The following is a 20,588-nucleotide window of genomic DNA, read 5'->3' as shown; positions in this document are numbered from 1 at the left end:
GACTCGGCGACTCGGTACTGGCGACTCGGTGGCGACTCGGTATCGGCGACTCGGTATCGGCGACTCGGTGACTCGGTACTGGCGACTCGGTGGCGACTCGGTATCGGGCGACTGGTGATCGGCGACTGGTACTGGCGACTCGGTGACTGGCATCGGGCGACTCGGTATCGGCGACTCGGTATCGGCGACTCGGTGACTGGCGACTCGGTATCGGCGACTCGGTATCGGTGACTCGGTATCGGCGACTCGGTACTGGCGACTCGGTATCGGCGACCGGTACTGGCGACTCGGCATCGGCGACTCGGTACTGGCGACTCGGTATCGGGCGACTCGGTACTGGCGACTGGTATCGGCGACTCGGTATCGGCGACTCGGTATCGGCGACTCGGTGACTCGGTACTGGCGACTCGGTATCGGCGACTGGTATCGGCGACTCGGTATCGGCGACTCGGTACTGGCGACTCGGTACCGGCGACTCGGCATCGGGGCGACTCGGTACTGGCGACTCGGTATCGGCGACTCGGTATCGGGCGACTCGGTATCGGTGACTCGGTGACTCGGTACCGGCGACTCGGTATCGGGCGACTCGGTACTGGTGACTCGGTACCGGCGACTCGGTATCGGGCGACTGGTATCGGCGACTCGGTACCGGCGACTCGGTATCGGCGACTCGGTCGGCGACTCGGTATCGGTGACTCGGTATCGGCGACTGGTATCGGGCGACTCGGTACTGGCGACTCGGTACTGGCGACTCGGCACGGGGCGACTCGGTATCGGCGACTCGGACATCGGGCGACTCGGCATCGGCGACTCGGTACTGGTGACTCGGTGGCGACTCGGTATCGGCGACTCGGTGGCGACTGGTATCGGCGACTGGCATCGGTGACTCGGTGACTCGGTACCGGCGACTCGGTACTGGTGACTCGGTACTGGCGACTCGCATCGGTGACTCGGTGACTCGGTATCGGCGACTCGGTACTGGTGACTCGGTACTGGCGACTCGGTACGGCGACTCGGCATCGGGCGACTCGGTATCGGCGACTCGGTATCGGCGACTCGGTGACCGGCGACTCGGTATCGGGGCGACTCGGTATCGGCGACTCGGTATCGGGCGACTCGGTACTGGTGACTCGGTACCGGCGACTCGGTATCGGGGCGACTCGGTACTGGTGACTCGGTACCGGCGACTCGGTATCGGCGACTCGGTACTGGTGACTCGGTACCGGCGACTCGGTCGGGCGACTCGGTACTGGTGACTCGGCACCGGCGACTCGGCATCGGCGACTCGGTATCGGGCGACTGGTATCGGCGACTCGGTATCGGTGACTCGGTGACTCGGTACCGGCGACTCGGTACTGGTGACTCGGCATCGGGCGACTGGTACGGCGACTCGGCATCGGCGACTCGGTATCGGCGACTCGGTACCGGCGACTGGTATCGGCGACTCGGTACTGGTGACTCGGTATCGGCGACTCGGTGACTGGCGACTCGGTATCGGCGACTCGGTATCGGCGACTCGGTGGCGACTCGGTATCGGCGACTGGTATCGGCGACTCGGTACTGGTGACTCGGTATCGGCGACTCGGCGGCGACTCGGTACTGGCGACTGATCGGGCTCGGCATCGGCGACTCGGTACTGGCGACTCGGTATCGGCGACTCGGTACGGTGACTCGGTACTGGTGACTCGGTATCGGCGACTCGGTACTGGCGACTCGGTACTGGCGACTCGGCATCGGGCGACTGGTATCGGGGCGACTCGGTACTGGCGACTCGGTATCGGCGACTCGGTGGCGACTCGGTATCGGCGACTCGGTATCGGCGACTCGGTACTGGTGACTCGGTACCGGCGACTGGTATCGGCGACTCGGTATCGGCGACTTCGGTATCGGCGACTCGGTACCGCGACTGGTATCGGCGACTCGGTACTGGTGACTCGGCATCGGGCGACTCGGTACTGGCGACTCGGTATCGGGCGACTCGGTGGCGACTCGGTACTGGCGACTCGGCATCGGCGACTCGGCATCGGCGACTCGGTACTGGTGACTCGGTATCGGCGACTGCATCGGCGACTCGGCACTGGCGACTCGGCATCGGGCGACTGCACGGCGACTCGGTACTGGCGACTCGGTATCGGCGACTCGGCATCGGTGACTCGGTACTGGTGACTCGGTATCGGCGACTCGGTACTGGCGACTCGGTACTGGCGACTCGGTATCGGGCGACTCGGCATCGGCGACTCGGTACTGGCGACTCGGCATCGGCGACTCGGCATCGGCGACTGGTATCGGCGACTCGGTATCGGGGCGACTGGTACCGGTGACTCGGTGACTCGGTGACTCGGTATCGGCGACTCGGTACTGGTGACTCGGTACCGGCGACTCGGTATCGGGCGACTCGGCATCGGGCGACTCGGTACCGGCGACTCGGTCGACTTCGGTGAGCACCGGGGCGACTTCGGGTACTGGCGACTGCATCGGCGACTGGTACGGCGACTCGGTACTGGTGACTCGGTATCGGCGACTGCATCGGCGACTCGGTACTGGCGACTCGGGCGACTCGGTGACTCGGTACTGGCGACTGGCATCGGGGCGACTGGCATCGGTGACTCGGTATCGGCGACTGGTATCGGCGACTCGGTACTGGCGACTCGGTGGCGACTCGGTATCGGGCGACTCGGTATCGGCGACTCGGTGACTCGGTACCGGCGACTCGGTATCGGTGACCCTTGTAAATAACCTCTATACATATTTGGTGTTACTATATTTCCTTTAATTAATTTATCACATTATTCAAACATACTTTTTTTAAACCCTGAAGATTACAGTTTCACTGGAATACAGGGAATTGGTAGAGTTTGTTGAAATACAAGGAAATGGTAGAGTTTTACTGATATACAGGGGATTGGTAGAGTTTTACTGATATACAGGGGATTGGTAGAGTTTTACTGATATACAGGGGATTGGTAGAGTTTTACTGATATACAGGGGATTGGTAGAGTTTTACTGATATACAGGGGATTGGTAGAGTTTTACTGATATACAGGGATTGGTAGAGTTTGACTGATATACAGGGGATTGGTAGAGTTTTACTGATATATAGGGATTGGCAGAGTTTTACTGATATACAGGGGATTGGTAGAGTTTTACTGATATACAGGGATTGGTAGAGTTTTACTGATATACAGGGGATTGGTAGAGTTTTACTGATATACAGGGATTGGTAGAGTTTTACTGATATACAGGGATTGGTAGAGTTTTACTGATATACAGGGATTGGTAGAGTTTTACTGATATACAGGGGAATGGTAGAGTTTTACTGATATACAGGGATTGGTAGAGTTTTACTGATATACAGGGATTGGTAGAGTTTTACTGATATACAGGGGATTGGTAGAGTTTTACTGATATACAGGGGATTGGTAGAGTTTTACTGATATACAGGGATTGGTAGAGTTTTACTGATATACAGGGATTGGTAGAGTTTTACTGATATACAGGGGAATGGTAGAGTTTTACTGATATACAGGGATTGGTAGAGTTTTACTGATATACAGGGGATTGGTAGAGTTTTACTGATATATAGGGGATTGGCAGAGTTTTACTGATATACAGGGGATTGGTAGAGTTTTACTGATATACAGGGATTGGTAGAGTTTACTGATATACAGGGGATTGGCAGAGTTTTACTGATATACAGGGATTGGTAGAGTTTTACTGATATACAGGGGATTGGTAGAGTTTGACTGATATACAGGGATTGGTAGAGTTTTACTGATATACAGGGGATTGGTAGAGTTTTACTGATATACAGGGGATTGGTAGAGTTTTACTGATATACAGGGGATTGGTAGAGTTTTACTGATATACAGGGGATTGGTAGAGTTTTACTGATATACAGGGGATTGGTAGAGTTTTACTGATATACAGGGGATTGGTAGAGTTTTACTGATATACAGGGGATTGGCAGAGTTTTACTGATATACAGGGGATTGGTAGAGTTTTACTGATATACAGGGGATTGGTAGAGTTTTACTGATATACAGGGGATTGGTAGAGTTTTACTGATATACAGGGGATTGGTAGAGTTTTACTGATATACAGGGGATTGGTAGAGTTTTACTGATATACAGGGGATTGGTAGAGTTTTACTGATATACAGGGGATTGGTAGAGTTTTACTGATATACAGGGGATTGGTAGAGTTTTACTGATATACAGGGGATTGGTAGAGTTTTACTGATATACAGGGGATTGGTAGAGTTTTACTGATATACAGGGGATTGGTAGAGTTTTACTGATATATAGGGGATTGGTAGAGTTTTACTGATATACAGGGATTGGTAGAGTTTTACTGATATACAGGGATTGGTAGAGTTTTACTGATATATAAGGGATTGGCAGAGTTTTACTGATATACAGGGGATTGGTAGAGTTTTACTGATATATAGGGATTGGCAGAGTTTTACTGATATACAGGGATTGGTAGAGTTTTACTGATATACAGGGATTGGTAGAGTTTTACTGATATATAGGGATTGGTAGAGTTTTACTGATATACAGGGGATTGGTAGAGTATTACTGATATACAGGGGATTGGTAGAGTTTTACTGATATACAGGGGATTGGTAGAGTTTTACTGATATACAGGGGATTGGTAGAGTTTTACTGATATACAGGGGATTGGTAGAGTTTTACTGATATACAGGGGATTGGTAGAGTTTTACTGATATACAGGGGATTGGTAGAGTTTTACTGATATACAGGGGATTGGTAGAGTTTTACTGATATACAGGGGATTGGTAGAGTTTTACTGATATACAGGGGATTGGTAGAGTTTTACTGATATACAGGGGATTGGTAGAGTTTTACTGATATACAGGGGATTGGTAGAGTTTTACTGATATACAGGGGATTGGTAGAGTTTTACTGATATACAGGGGATTGGCAGTTTTATTGAAATAGTGGGGATTGGTACTATAATAACCTGTTAGTCAGTTATAACAGATATAGCTTGTGTCCCTCCCTCCACCGACCTGTACTGGAAACTACATAGAGTACCCCTCCAAGGTTCTTCTTTCCTGACTGTCATACACGCCGTCCGATATGTTGCTGATTTGATGGACCATTTAATCACATTCAGTAAGTCTCCCAGGGTGTGCAGCGTTCTAAGAGGTGTCACTGCAGACCCAGGTTCGATTCCAGGCTGTATCAAAGCCAGCTGTGATTGGGAGTCCAATAGGGCGGCGCATAATTGGCCCAGCGTTTTTAGTGTTTGGCCGGGGTAGGTGGTCATTGTAAATAAGAATTTGTTCTTAAAGAACTTGGCTCGTTAAATAACTAAATAAAAGTCAATGCTCTCTTCTTGCTGTTGTTATGCTGGACAGTTTTGTGCCTTGGTCGTGTTTGTTGTGGGTCCTAGTGCTGGTTGTCTTCTAGTCTGTGGTGTTAACCTTGGAAAAGTAATTACAATTTCTATTCCTTCCTCTATTACAAATAGCGATAGACCAAATGGGTCAGTTCGATGCACTCTGATAGCCATACCGACTATATTAATATCAACCATCCGACAGGGCCTGCAAACCAACTATTGATCGTAGCATTGTTTGAGTCGGAGACTGCACGTGACTTTAAAAATCGTAAAGGACTTGGGTGGATGCATCTTAACATTAGGAGCTTACTTCCTAAACTGGATTATATCAAGATCTGAGCCATGCAGATGAATCCGGACAGTCTGGTATTGACTGAAACTTGAATCTCCCGGGACATTCTGGCCTCTGATATTAATATGGAGTGTTTTAATGTGTTCAGAGCTGATAGACAGAGATTGTGAAATCCATTTCCCTTACCAATAAGTTTACACTGCTATCTTTGTCTGGGAAAAGTTTGGGTCTAGAGTGTCTCCTCCTTGGAAAGCTGCCACGGTCATCCCCCTCTTCAAATCTTTGGGAATCTCAGAGGAGGAGGAGACACTCTAGACCCAAACTGCTACAGACCTATATCTATCCTACCCTGCATCTCTAAGGTCTTCGAAAGCCAAGTTAACAAATAGATTACTGACCATTTTCAATCACATTGTACCTTCTCCGCTATGCAATCTGGCAGCTTTCCAATCTTTGGGAATCTCAGACGATACGAAAGAGAGGTTGAACAGGCTAGTAATAAGGGTTGCAACAATTTTGGCAGATAATTTTAGAAAAAGAGGGTCCAGATTGTCTAGCCCGGCTGAATTGTAGGGGTCCAGATTTTGCCGCTCTTTCAGAACATCAGCTATCTGGATTTGGATGAGGGAGAAATGGTGGGGGCTTGGGCGGGTTGCTGTGGAGGGTGTCGGGCAGTTGACCGGGGTAGGGGTAGCCAGGTGGAAAGCATGGCCAGCCGTAGAGAAATGCTTCTTGAAATTCTCAATTATAGTGGATTAGTTGGTTGTAACAGTGTTTCCTAGCCTCAGAGCAATGGACAGATGGGAGGAGGTGTTCTTATTCTCCATGGACTTTACAGTGTTTCCTATCCTCAGTGCAGTGGGCAGCTGGGAGGAGGTGTTCTTATTCTCCATGGACTTTACAGTGTTTCCTAGTCTCAGTGCAGTGGGTAGCTGGGAGGAGGTGCTCTTATTCACCATGGACTTTACAGTGTTTCCTAGCCTCAGAGCAGTGGGTAGCTGGGAGGAGGTGCTCTTATTCACCATGGACTTTACAGTGTTTCCTAGCCTCAGAGCAGTGGGTAGCTGGGAGGAGGTGTTCTTATTCTCCATGGACTTTACAGTGTTTCCTAGCCTCAGAGCAGTGGGTAGCTGGGAGGAGGTGCTCTTATTCTCCATGGACTTTACAGTGTTTCCTAGCCTCAGAGCAGTGGGTAGCTGGGAGGAGGTGCTCTTATTCTCCATGGACTTTACAGTGTTTCCTAGCCTCAGTGCAGTGGGCAGCTGGGAGGAGGTGCTCTTATTCTCCATGGACTTCACAGTGTTTCCTAGCCTCAGTACAGTGGGCAGCTGGGAGGAGGTGCTCTTATTCTCCATGGACTTTACAGTGTTTCCTAGCCTCAGAGCAGTGGGTAGCTGGGAGGAGGTGCTCTTATTCTCCATGGACTTTACAGTGTTTCCTAGCCTCAGTGCAGTGGACACCAGGGAGGAGGTGCTCTTATTCTCCATGGACTTCACAGTGTTTCCTAGCCTCAGTACAGTGGGCAGCTGGGAGGAGGTGCTCTTATTCTCCATGGACTTTACAGTGTTTCCTAGCCTCAGAGCAGTGGGTAGCTGGGAGGAGGTGCTCTTATTCTCCATGGACTTTACAGTGTTTCCTAGCCTCAGAGCAGTGGGTAGCTGGGAGGAGGTGCTCTTATTCTCCATGGACTTTACAGTGTTTCCTAGCCTCAGAGCAGTGGGTAGCTGGGAGGAGGTGCTCTTATTCTCCATGGACTTTACAGTGTTTCCTAGCCTCAGTGCAGTGGACAGCAGGGAGGAGGTGCTCTTATTCTCCATGGACTTCACAGTGTTTCCTAGCCTCAGTGCAGTGGGCAGCTGGGATGAGGTGTTCTTATTCTCCATGGACTTTACAGTGTTTCCTAGCCTCAGAGCAGTGGGCAGCTGGGAGGAGGTGCTCTTATTCACCATGGACTTTACAGTGTTTCCTAGCCTCAGAGCAGTGGGTAGCTGGGAGGAGGTGCTCTTATTCTCCATGGACTTTACAGTGTTTCCTAGCCTCAGAGCAGTGGGTAGCTAGGAGGAGGTGCTCTTATTCACCATGGACTTTACAGTGTTTCCTAGCCTCAGAGCAGTGGGTAGCTGGGAGGAGGTGCTCTTATTCACCATGGACTTTACAGTGTTTCCTAGCCTCAGAGCAGTGGGTAGCTGGGAGGAGGTGCTCTTATTCTCCATGGACTTTACAGTGTTTCCTAGCCTCAGAGCAGTGGGTAGCTGGGATGAGGTGCTCTTATTCTCCATGGACTTTACAGTGTTTCCGAGCCTCAGAGCAGTGGGTAGCTGGGAGGAGGTGCTCTTATTCTCCATGGACTTTACAGTGTTTCCGAGCCTCAGAGCAGTGGGTAGCTGGGAGGAGGTGCTCTTATTCACCATGGACTTTACAGTGTTTCCTAGCCTCAGACCAGTGGGTAGCTGGGATGAGGTGTTCTTATTCTCCATGGACTTTACAGTGTTTCCTAGCCTCAGAGCAGTGGGTAGCTGGGAGGAGGTGCTCTTATTCACCATGGACTTTACAGTGTTTCCTAGCCTCAGAGCAGTGGGTAGCTGGGAGGAGGTGCTCTTATTTTCTATGGACTTTACAGTGTTTCCTAGCCTCAGAGCAGTGGGTAGCTGGGAGGAGGTGCTCTTATTCTCCATGGACTTTACAGTGTTTCCTAGCCTCAGAGCAGTGGGTAGCTGGGAGGAGGTGCTCTTATTCTCCATGGACTTTACAGTGTTTCCTAGCCTCAGAGCAGTGGGCAGCTGGGAGGAGGTGCTCTTATTCTCCATGGACTTTACAGTGTTTCCTAGCCTCAGAGCAGTGGGTAGCTGGGAGGAGGTGCTCTTATTCTCCATGGACTTTACAGTGTTTCCTAGCCTCAGAGCAGTGGGTAGCTGGGAGGAGGTGCTCTTATTTTCTATGGACTTTACACTTTACACACAGTGTCCCAGAACTTTTTTGAGTTTGTACTGCAGGATGCAAATTTCTGTTTAAAAAAGCTAGGCTTAGCTTTCCTAACAGCCTGTGTATATTGGTTCCTAACTTCCATGAAAAGTTGCATAACAGGGGGGCTATTCGATGCTAATGCAGAACGCCACAGGATGTTTTTGTGCTGGTCAAGGGCCTGGTCTGGATTGAACCAAGGGCTATATCTATTCCTGGTTCTACATTTCTTGAATGGGGCATGCCTAAAAGGCACTTTTAAAGTGAACATCTTGGCCATGTTCTGTTATAATCTCCACCCGGCACAGCCAGAAGAGGACGGGCCACCCCACATATGCTCTCTCTAATTTTCTCTTTCTTTCTTTCTCTCTCTCGGAGGACCTGAGCCCTAGGACCGTGCCCCAGGACTACCTGACATGATGACTCCTTGCTGTCCCCAGTCCACCTGGCCATGCTGCTGCTCCAGTTTCAACTGTTCTGCCTTGTTATTATTCGACCATGCTGGTCATTTATGAACATTTGAACATCTTGGCCATGTTCTGTTATAATCTAAGCCTAAAAGCCCAAACAGCAAGCAATGCAGGTGTTGAAGCACGCTGGCTAGGAAAAACTCCCTAGAATGGCCAAAACCTAGGAAGAAACCTAGAGAGGAACCAGGCTATGAGGGGTGGCCAGTCCTCTTCTGGCTGTGCCGGGTGGAGATTATAAGAGAACATGGCCAAGATGTTCAAATGTTCATAAATGACCAGCATGGTCAAATAATAGGTCTGGGACAGGTAGCATGTCCGGTGAACAGGTCAGGGTTCCATAGCCGCAGGCAGAACAGTTGAAACTGGAGCAGCAGCACGGCCAGGTGGACTGGGGACAGCAAGGACTCATCATGCCGAGGCTTTGCATCTGTCCTCGCGCTCCGAGACCTTAGTGCTGCTTTTGATACCATCGATCACCACATTCTTTTGGAGAGATTGGAAACCCAAATTGGTCTACACGGACAAGTTCTGGCCTGGTTTAGATCTTATCTGTTGGAAAGATACGTATCAGTTTGTCTCTGTGAATGGTTTGTCCTCTGACAAATCAACTGTACATTTCGGTGTTCCTCAAGGTTCCGTTTTAGAACCACTCTTGTTTTTACTATATATTTTACCTCTTCGGGATGTCATTCGAAAACATAATGTTAACTTTCACTGCTATGCGGATGACACACAGCTGTACATTGCAATGAAACATGGTGAAGCCCCAAAATGGCCTTCGCTAGAAGCCTGTGTTTCAGACATAAGGAAGTCGATGGCTGCAAAAGTTCTACTTTTAAACTCGGACAAAACAGAGATGCTTGTTCTAGGTCCCAAGAAACAAAGACATCTTCTTTTGAATCTGACAATGAACCTTAATGGTTGTACAGTCGTCTGAAATAAAACTGAAGGACCTTGGCGTTACTCTGGACCCTGATCTCTCTTTTGACGAACATTTCAAGACTGTTTCAAGGACAGCGTTTTTCCATCTACATAACATTGCAAAAATCAGAAACTGTCTGTCCAAAAATTACACAGAAAAATTAATCCATGCTTTTGTTACTTCTAGGTTAGACTACTGCAATGCTCTACTTTCCGGCTACCCGGATAAGGCACTAAATAAACTTCAGTTAGTGCTAAATACGCCTGCTAGAATCCTGACTAGAACCAAAAAATTGGATCATATCACTCCAGTGCTAGCCTCCCTACACTGGCTTCCTGTGAAGGCAAGGGCTTTCTCATATAGAGCTCCATTTTTATGGAATGGTCTGCCTACCCATGTGAGAGACGCAAACTCAGTCTCAACCTTTAAGTCTTTACTGAAGAACCATCTCTTCAGTGGGTCATATGATTGAGTGTGGTCTGGCCCAGGAGTGGGAAGGTGAACGGAAAGGCTCTGGAGCAACGAACCGCCCTTGCTGTCTCTGCCTGGCCGGTTCCCCTCTTTCCACTGGGATTCTCTGCCTCTAACCCTATTACAGGGCTGAGTCACTGGCTTACTGTTGCTCTGTCATGCCGTCCCTAGGAGGGGTGCGTTACTTGAGTGGGTTGAGTCACTGATGTGATCTTCCTGTCTGGGTTGGTGCCCCCCCTTGGGTTGTGCCGTGACGGAGATCTTTGTGGGCTATACTCGGCCTTGTCTCAGGATGGTAAGTTGGTGGTTAAAGATATCCCTCTAGTGGTGTGGGGGCTGTGCTTTGACAAAGTGGGTGGGGTTATATCCTTCCTGTTTGGCCCTGTCCTGGGGTATCATTGGATGGGGCCACAGTGTCTCCTGTCCCCTCCTGTCTCAGCCTCCAGTATTTATGCTGCAGTAGTTTATGTGTCGGGGGGCTAGGGTCAGTTTGTTATATCTGGAGTACTTCTCCTGTCTTATCCGGTGTCCTATGTGAATTTAAGTGTGCTCTCTCTCATTCTCTCTTTCTCCCTGTTCATCCACGTCTTCCATGTACTTGCATGTATGCATGTTCCATGCAAAGCCTCGGTCTGATGCCATTAAGGTAATTTACCACCTTCACAAGTGCAGTCTCAGTGCTATGATGGGGTCTAAAACAAGACTGAAGCATTTCGTATACATTGTTTGTCTTCAGGAAGGCAGTGAGTTGCTGCGCAACAGCCTTTTCTAAAATGTTTGAGAGGAATGGAAGATTCGATATAGGCTGATAGTTTTTTATTTTTTCTGGGTCAAGGTTTGGCTTTTTCAAGAAAGGCTTTATTACTGTCACTTTTAGTGAGTTTGGTACACATCCGGTGGATAGAGAGACGTTTATTATGTTCAACATAGGAGGGCCAAGCACAGGAAGCAGCTATTTCAGTAGTTTAGTTGGAATAGGGTCCAGTGTGCAGCTTGAAGGTTTAGAGGCCATGATTATTTTCATAATTGTGTCAAGAGATATAGTACTACAATACTTGAGTGTCTCTCTTGATCCTAGGTCCTGGCAGAGTTGTGCAGACTCAGGACTGAGCTTTGAAGGAATACGCAGATTTAAAGAGGAGTCCGTAATTTGCTTTCTAATAATCATGATCTTTTCCTCAAAGAAGTTCATGAATTTATTACTGCTGAAATGAAAGCCATCCTCACTTGGGGAATGCTGCTTTTTAGTTAGCTTTCGACAGTATCAAAAATACATTTCGGGTTGTTCTTATTTTCCTCAATTAAGTTGGAAAAATAGGATTATCGAGTAGCAGTAAGGGCTCTTCGATACTGCACGATGCTGTCTTTCGAAGCTAGTCGGAAGACTTCCAGTTTGGTGTTGCGCCATTTTCGTTCCATTTTTCTGAAAGCTTGCTTTTTAGTGTTTAGGGGTGCAACTGCATCTAGGGTATTGCGCAAGGTTAAATTGAGTTCCTCAGTTAGACTTCCAGTTTGGTGTGGCGCCATTTTCGTTCCAATTTTCTGAAAGCTTGCTTTTTAGTGTTTAGGAGTGCAACTGCATCTAGGGTATTGCGCAAGGTTAAATTGAGTTCCTCAGTTAGGTGGTTAACTGATTTTTGTCCTCTGACGTCCTTGGGTAGGCAGAGGGAGTCTGGAAGGGCATCAAGGAATCTTTGTGTTGTCTGAGAATTTATAGCATGACTTTTGATGCTCCTTAGTTGGGGTCTGAGCAGATTATTTGTTGCAATTGCAAACGTAATAAAATGGTGGTCCGATAGTCCAGGATTATGAGGAAAAATTAAGATTAACAACATTTATTCCATGGGACAAAACGAGGTCCAGAGTATGACTGTGACATTGAGTAGGTCCAGAGACATGTTGGACGAAGCCCACTGAGTCGATGATGGCTCTGAATGCCTTTTGGAGTGGGTCTGTGGACTTTTCCATGTGAATATTAAAGTCACCAAAAATGTGAATATTATCTGCTATGACTACAAGGTCCGATAGGAATTCAGGGAACTCAATGAGGAACGCTGTATATGGCCCAGGAGGCCTGTAAACAGTAGCTATAAAAAGTGATTGAGTAGGCTGCATAGATTTCATGACTAGAAGCTCAAAAGATGAAAACATCTTTTTTTTTTGTAAATTGAAATTTGCTATCGTAAATGTTAGCAACACCTCCGCCTTTGCGGGATGCACGGGGGATATGCTCACGAGTGTAACCAGGAGGAGGTGAGGCCTCATTTAACACAGTAAATTCATCATGCTTAAGCTATGTTTCAGTCAGGCCAATCACATCAATATTATGATCAGTGATGAGTACATTGACTATAATTGCCTTTGAAATAAGGGATCTAACATTAAGTAGCCCTATTTTGAGATGTGAGGTATCACGATCTCTTTCAATAATGACAGGAATGGAGGTGGTCTTTATCCTAGTGAGAAGGCGAACACCGCCATGTTTAGTTTTGCCCAACCCAGATCGAGGCACAGACACGGTCTCAATGGGGATTAGCTGAGCTTACTACGCTGACTGTGCTAGTGGCAGACTCCACTAAGCTGGCAGGCTGGCTAACAGCCTGCTGCCTGGCCTGCACCCTATTTCATTGTGGAGCTAGAGGAGTTAGAGCCCTATCTATGTTGGTAGATAAGATGAGAGCACCCCTCCAGCTAGGATGGAGTCCGTCACTCCTCAGCAGGCCAAGCTTGGTCCTGTTTGTGGGTGAGTCCCAGAAAGAGGGCCAATTATCTACAAATTCTATCTTTTGGGAGGGGCAGAAAACAGTTTTCAACCAGCGATTGAGTTGTGAGACTCTGCTGTAGAGCTCATCACTCCCCCTAACTGGGAGGGGGCCAGAGACAATTACTCGATGCCGACACATCTTTGGCCATTGTAGAGAGGTTGGAGTCTGTTTGATTGAGTGTGTGAACAGGTGTCTTTTATACAGGTAACGAGTTCAACCAGGTGCAGTTAATACAGGTAATGAGTGGAGAACAGGAGGGCTTCTTAAAGAAAAACTAACAGGTCTGTGAGAGCCGGAATTCTTACTAGTTGGTAGGTGATCAAATACTTATGTCATGCAATAAAATGCAAATGAATTAATTAAAAATCATACAATGTGATTTTCTGGATTTTTGTTTTAGATTCCGTCTCTCACAGTTGAAGTGTACCTATGATAAAATTACAGACCTCTACATGCTTTGTAAGTAGGAAGATCTGCAAAATCGGCAGTGTATCAAATACTTGTTCTCCCCACTGTATATACAGGGTCAGTACCATATTTACAATGTGCAGGGATACTGGAGTGATGGAAGTAGATATGTATAGGGGAAGGAGACAGGGATACTGGAGTGATGGAGGTAGATATGTATAGGGGGAAGGAGACAGGGATACTGGAGTGATGGAGGTAGATATGTATAGGGGTAAGGAGACAGGGATACTGGAGTGATGGAGGTAGATATATATGGGGGAAGGAGACAGGGATACTGGAGTGATGGAGATAGATATGTATAGGGGAAGGAGACAGGGATACTGCAGTGATGGAGGTAGATATGTATAGAGGGAAGGAGACACGGATACTGGAGTGATGGAGGTAGATATGTATAGGGGGAAGGAGACAGGGATACTGGAGTGATGGAGATAGATATGTATAGCGGGAAGGAGACAGGGATACTGGAGTGATGGAGGTAGATATGTATAGGGGAAGGAGACAGGGATACTGGAGTGATGGAGGTAGATATGTATAGGGGTAAGGAGACAGGGATACTGGAGTGATGGAGGTAGATATGTATAGGGGGAAGGAGACAGGGATACTGGAGTGATGGAGATAGATATGTATAGGAGACAGGGATACTGGAGTGATGGAGGTAGATATGTATAGGGGGAAGGAGGCAGGGATACTGGAGTGATGGAGGTAGATATGTATAGGGGAAGGAGACAGGGATACTGGAGTGATGGAGGTAGATATGTATAGGGGTAAGGAGACAGGGATACTGGAGTGATGGAGGTAGATATGTATAGGGGGAAGGAGACAGGGATACTGGAGTGATGGAGATAGATATGTATAGGGGGAAGGAGACAGGGATACTGGAGTGATGGAGATAGATATGTATAGGAGACAGGGATACTGGAGTGATGGAGGTAGATATGTATAGGGGGAAGGAGGCAGGGATACTGGAGTGATGGAGGTAGATATGTATAGGGGAAGGAGACAGGGATACTGGAGTGATGGAGGTAGATATGTATAGGGGAAGGAGGCAGGGATACTGGAGTGATGGAGGTAGATATGTATAGGGGAAGGAGACAGGGATACTGGAGTGATGGAGATAGATATGTATAGGAGACAGGGATACTGGAGTGATGGAGGTAGATATGTATAGGGGTAAGGAGACAGGGATACTGGAGTGATGGAAGTAGATATGTATAGGGGAAGGAGACAGGGATACTGGAGTGATGGAGGTAGATATGTATAGGGGGAAGGAGACAGGGATACTGGAGTGATGGAGGTAGATATGTATAGGGGGAAGGAGACAGGGATACTGGAGTGATGGAGCTAGATATGTATAGGGGAAGGAGACAGGGATACTAGAGTGATGGAGGTAGATATGTATAGGGGAAGGAGACAGGGATACTGGAGTGATGGAGGTAGATATGTATAGGGGGAAGGAGACAGGGATACTGGAGTGATGGAGGTAGATATGTATATGGGGAAGGAGACAGGGATACTGGAGTGATGGAGGTAGATATGTATAGGGGAAGGAGACAGGGATACTGGAGTGATGGAGGTAGATATGTATAGGGGTAAGGAGACAGGGATACTGGAGTGATGGAGGTAGATATGTATATGGGGAAGGAGACAGGGATACTGGAGTGATGGAGGTAGATATGTATAGGGAAGGAGACAGGGATACTGGAGTGATGGAGGTAGATATGCATAGGGGTACGGAGACAGGGATACTGGAGTGATGGAAGTAGATATGTATAGGGGGAAGGAGACAGGGATACTGGAGTGATGGAGGTAGATATGTATAGGGGTAAGGAGACAGGGATACTGGAGTGATGGAAGTAGATATGTATAGGGGGAAGGAGACAGGGATACTGGAGTGATGGAGGTAGATATGTATAGGGGAAGGAGACAGGGATACTGGAGTGATGGAGCTAGATATGTATAGGGGGAAGGAGACAGGGATACTAGAGTGATGGAGGTAGATATGTATAGGGGGAAGGAGACAGGGATACTGGAGTGATGGAGGTAGATATGTATAGGGGGAAGGAGACAGGGATACTGGAGTGATGGAGGTATATATGTATAGGGGAAGGAGACAGAGATACTGGAGTGATGGAGGTAGATATGTATAGGGGAAGGAGACAGGGATACTGGAGTGATGGAGGTAGATATGTATAGGAGACAGGGATACTGGAGTGATGGAGGTAGATATGTATAGGAGACAGGGATACTGGAGTGAAGGAGGTAGATATGTATAGGGGAAGGAGACAGGGATACTGGAGTGATGGAGGTAGATATGTATGGGGGAAGGAGACAGGGATACTGGAGTGATGGAGATAGATATGTATAGGGGAAGGAGACAGGGATACTGCAGTGATGGAGGTAGATATGTATAGGGGAAGGAGACAGGGATACTGGAGTGATGGAGGTAGATGTGTATAGGGGAGGAGACAGGGATACTGGAGTGATGGAGGTAGATATGTATAGGGGAAGGAGACAGGGATACTGGAGTGATGGAGGTAGATATGTATAGGGGAAGGAGACAGGGATACTGGAGTGATGGAGGTAGATATGTATAGGGGAAGGAGACAGGGATACTGGAGTGATGGAGGTAGATATGTATAGGGGGAAGGAGACAGGGATACTGGAGTGATGGAGGTAGATATGTATAGGGGAAGGAGACAGGGATACTGGAGTGATGGAGGTAGATATGTATAGGGGAAGGAGACAGGGATACTGGAGTGATGGAGGTAGATATGTATAGGGGAAGGAGACAGGGATACTGGAGTGATGGAGGTAGATATGTATAGGGGGAAGGAGACAGGGATACTGGAGTGATGGAGGTAGATATGTATAGGGGAAGGAGACAGGGATACTGGAGTGATGGAGGTAGATATGTATAGGGGAAGGAGACAGGGATACTGGAGTGATGGAGGTAGATATGTATAGGGGGAAGGAGACAGGGATACTGGAGTGATGGAGGTAGATATGTATAGGGGAAGGAGACAGGGATACTGGAGTGATGGAGGTAGATATGTATAGGGGGAAGGAGACAGGGATACTGGAGTGATGGAGGTAGATATGTATAGGGGAAGGAGACAGGGATACTGGAGTGATGGAGGTAGATATGTATAGGGGGAAGGAGACAGGGATACTAGAGTGATGGAGGTAGATATGTATAGGGGAAGGAGACAGGGATACTGGAGTGATGGAGGTAGATATGTATAGGGGAAGGAGACAGGGATACTGGAGTGATGGAGGTATATATGTATAGGGGAAGGAGACAGAGATACTGGAGTGATGGAGGTAGATATGTATAGGGGGAAGGAGACAGGGATACTGGAGTGATGGAGGTAGATATGTATAGGAGACAGGGATACTGGAGTGATGGAGGTAGATATGTATAGGGGAGACAGGGATACTGGAGTGAAGGAGGTAGATATGTATAGGGGGAAGGAGACAGGGATACTGGAGTGATGGAGGTAGATATGTATAGGGGGAAGGAGACAGGGATACTGGAGTGATGGAGGTAGATATGTATGGGGGAAGGAGACAGGGATACTGGAGTGATGGAGATAGATATGTATAGGGGAAGGAGACAGGGATACTGCAGTGATGGAGGTAGATATGTATAGGGGAAGGAGACAGGGATACTGGAGTGATGGAGGTAGATGTGTATAGGGGGAGGGAGACAGGGATACTGGAGTGATGGAGGTAGATATGTATAGGGGGAAGGAGACAGGGATACTGGAGTGATGGAGGTAGATATGTATAGGGGAAGGAGACAGGGATACTGGAGTGATGGAGGTAGATATGTATAGGGGAAGGAGACAGGGATACTGGAGTGATGGAGGTAGATATGTATAGGGGAAGGAGACAGGGATACTGGAGTGATGGAGGTAGATATGTATAGGGGGAAGGAGACAGGGATACTGGAGTGATGGAGGTAGATATGTATAGGGGAAGGAGACAGGGATACTGGAGTGATGGAGGTAGATATGTATAGGGGAAGGAGACAGGGATACTGGAGTGATGGAGGTAGATATGTATAGGGGGAAGGAGACAGGGATACTGGAGTGATGGAGGTAGATATGTATAGGGGAAGGAGACAGGGATACTGGAGTGATGGAGGTAGATATGTATAGGGGAAGGAGACAGGGATACTGGAGTGATGGAGGTAGATATGTATAGGGGAAGGAGACAGGGATACTGGAGTGATGGAGGTAGATATGTATAGGGGGAAGGAGACAGGGATACTGGAGTGATGGAGGTAGATATGTATAGGGGAAGGAGACAGGGATACTGGAGTGATGGAGGTAGATATGTATAGGGGAAGGAGACAGGGATACTGCAGTGATGGAGGTAGATATGTATAGGGGAAGGAGACAGGGATACTGGAGTGATGGAGGTAGATATGTATAGGGAAGGAGACAGGGATACTGGAGTGATGGAGGTAGATATGTATAGGGGGAAGGAGACAGGGATACTGCAGTGATGGAGGTAGATATGTATAGGGGAAGGAGACAGGGATACTGGAGTGATGGAGGTAGATATGTATAGGAGACAGGGATACTGGAGTGATGGAGGTAGATATGTATAGGGGAAGGAGACAGGGATACTGGAGTGATGGAGGTAGATATGTATAGGGGAAGGAGACAGGGATACTGGAGTGATGGAGGTAGATATGTATAGGGGGAAGGAGACAGGGATACTGGAGTGATGGAGGTAGATATGTATAGGGGGAAGGAGACAGGGATACTGGAGTGATGGAGGTAGATATGTATAGGAGACAGGGATACTGGAGTGATGGAGGTAGATATGTATAGGGGAAGGAGACAGGGATACTGGAGTGATGGAGGTAGATATGTATAGGAGACAGGGATACTGCAGTGATGGAGGTAGATATGTATAGGGGTAAGGGGACAGGGATACTGGAGTGATGGAGGTAGATATGTATAGGAAACAGGGATACTGGAGTGATGGAGGTAGATATGTATAGGAAACAGGGATACTGGAGTGATGGAGGTAGATATGTATAGGAAACAGGGATACTGGAGTGATGGAGGTAGATATGTATAGGGAGAAGGAGACAGGGATACTGGAGTGATGGAGGTAGATATGTATAGGGGAAGGAGACAGGGATACTGGAGTGATGGAGGTAGATATGTATGGGGAAGGAGACAGGGATACTGGAGTGATGGAGATAGATATGTATAGGGGAAGGAGACAGGGATACTGCAGTGATGGAGGTAGATATGTATAGGGGAAGGAGACAGGGATACTGGAGTGATGGAGGTAGATGTGTATAGGGGTAAGGAGACAGGGATACTGGAGTGATGGAGGTAGATATGTATAGGGGAAGGAGACAGGGATACTGGAGTGATGGAGGTAGATATGTATAGGGGGAAGGAGACAGGGATACTGGAGTGATGGAGGTAGATATGTATAGGGGAAGGAGACAGGGATACTGCAGTGATGGAGGTAGATATGTATAGGGGAAGGAGACAGGGATACTGGAGTGATGGAGATAGATATGTATAGGGGAAGGAGACAGGGATACTGCAGTGATGGAGGTAGATATGTATAGGGGGAAGGAGACACGGATACTGGAGTGATGGAGGTAGATATGTATAGGGGAAGGAGACAGGGATACTGGAGTGATGGAGGTAGATATGTATAGGGGAAGGAGACAGGGATACTGGAGTGATGGAGGTAGATATGTATAGGGGGAAGGAGACAGGGATACTGGAGTGATGGAGGTAGATATGTATAGGGGGAAGGAGACAGGGATACTGGAGTGATGGAGGTAGATGTGTATAGGGGGAGGAGACAGGGATACTGGAGTGATGGAGGTAGATGTGTATAGGGGAAGGAGACAGGGATACTGGAGTGATGGAGATAGATATGTATAGGGGGAAGGAGACTAGGCATCAGGATATATGATAAACAGAGTAGCAGCAGTGTACATGATGATTGTGTGTGTGTGTGTGTGTGTGTGTGTGTGTGTGTGTGTGTGTGTGTGTGTGTGTGTGTGTGTGTGTGTGTGTGTGTGTGTGTGTGTGTGTGTGTGTGTGTGTAGTGTGTGTAGTGTGTAAGTAGATTAGAGTAAAATAAAAATAAAAAACAACCTGAACATGAACCCGTCAACAAGTAGGCAAGATAAAAACAGACAGAAACATCCACTCCTCATCTCCCTAGTCCTTTGCTGGGATTAGCTACAGTTGCTAGGTTACGCAACAATTATATTAGCTCTCTAATGTTAGCTTACCGGCTATCTTTCCTCACTAGCTAAATTACTGCAGGCAGTAAATTCAGGTATGCAGATGACTGAAGGAAAATACATTTTGTTTTACAATGAAAGCAGTGTTTGGACAAGGTGCGGCACGCTAAAGTATCTACAAATGTATCGTGTAACTTATTTACAGATGATACCACTGTACTGTAGGTACTGTTGACTTGAGAAACCAAACCTTAGCATGAGTCGCTGTCATATCATGTCCAAAGACTGCTCTCAGTGTACGGAAATCAATCATTCATATATTGTCTTTATTTAGATGAAATATCCCTGTGGGAAATTCTTCAGACTTTGGCGTGGGGTGTCCGCGGGAGGCTTTTGAGATTTGTTTTGGATATCTCGTTTCTTACTCATTCGTTCAAATCGGATGTTGACCTGCCTAGCCTATTTACTGTGAAAAAAAATGGCCTACTTTTTAGAATCGCCAAAAATTTATTTACCCAGATGATTCAGTATGTTTACCCAGATGATTCAGTATATTAACCCAGATGATTCAGTATATTTACCCAGATGATTCAGTATATTTACCCAGATGATTCAGTATATTTACCCAGATGATTCA

Source organism: Oncorhynchus keta, chromosome 10, assembly GCF_023373465.1.
Source record: "Oncorhynchus keta strain PuntledgeMale-10-30-2019 chromosome 10, Oket_V2, whole genome shotgun sequence".
Lineage (NCBI taxonomy): Eukaryota > Metazoa > Chordata > Actinopteri > Salmoniformes > Salmonidae > Oncorhynchus > Oncorhynchus keta.
The sequence above is the reverse complement of the archived record's forward strand: the minus strand, read 5'-3'. Positions refer to the sequence as shown.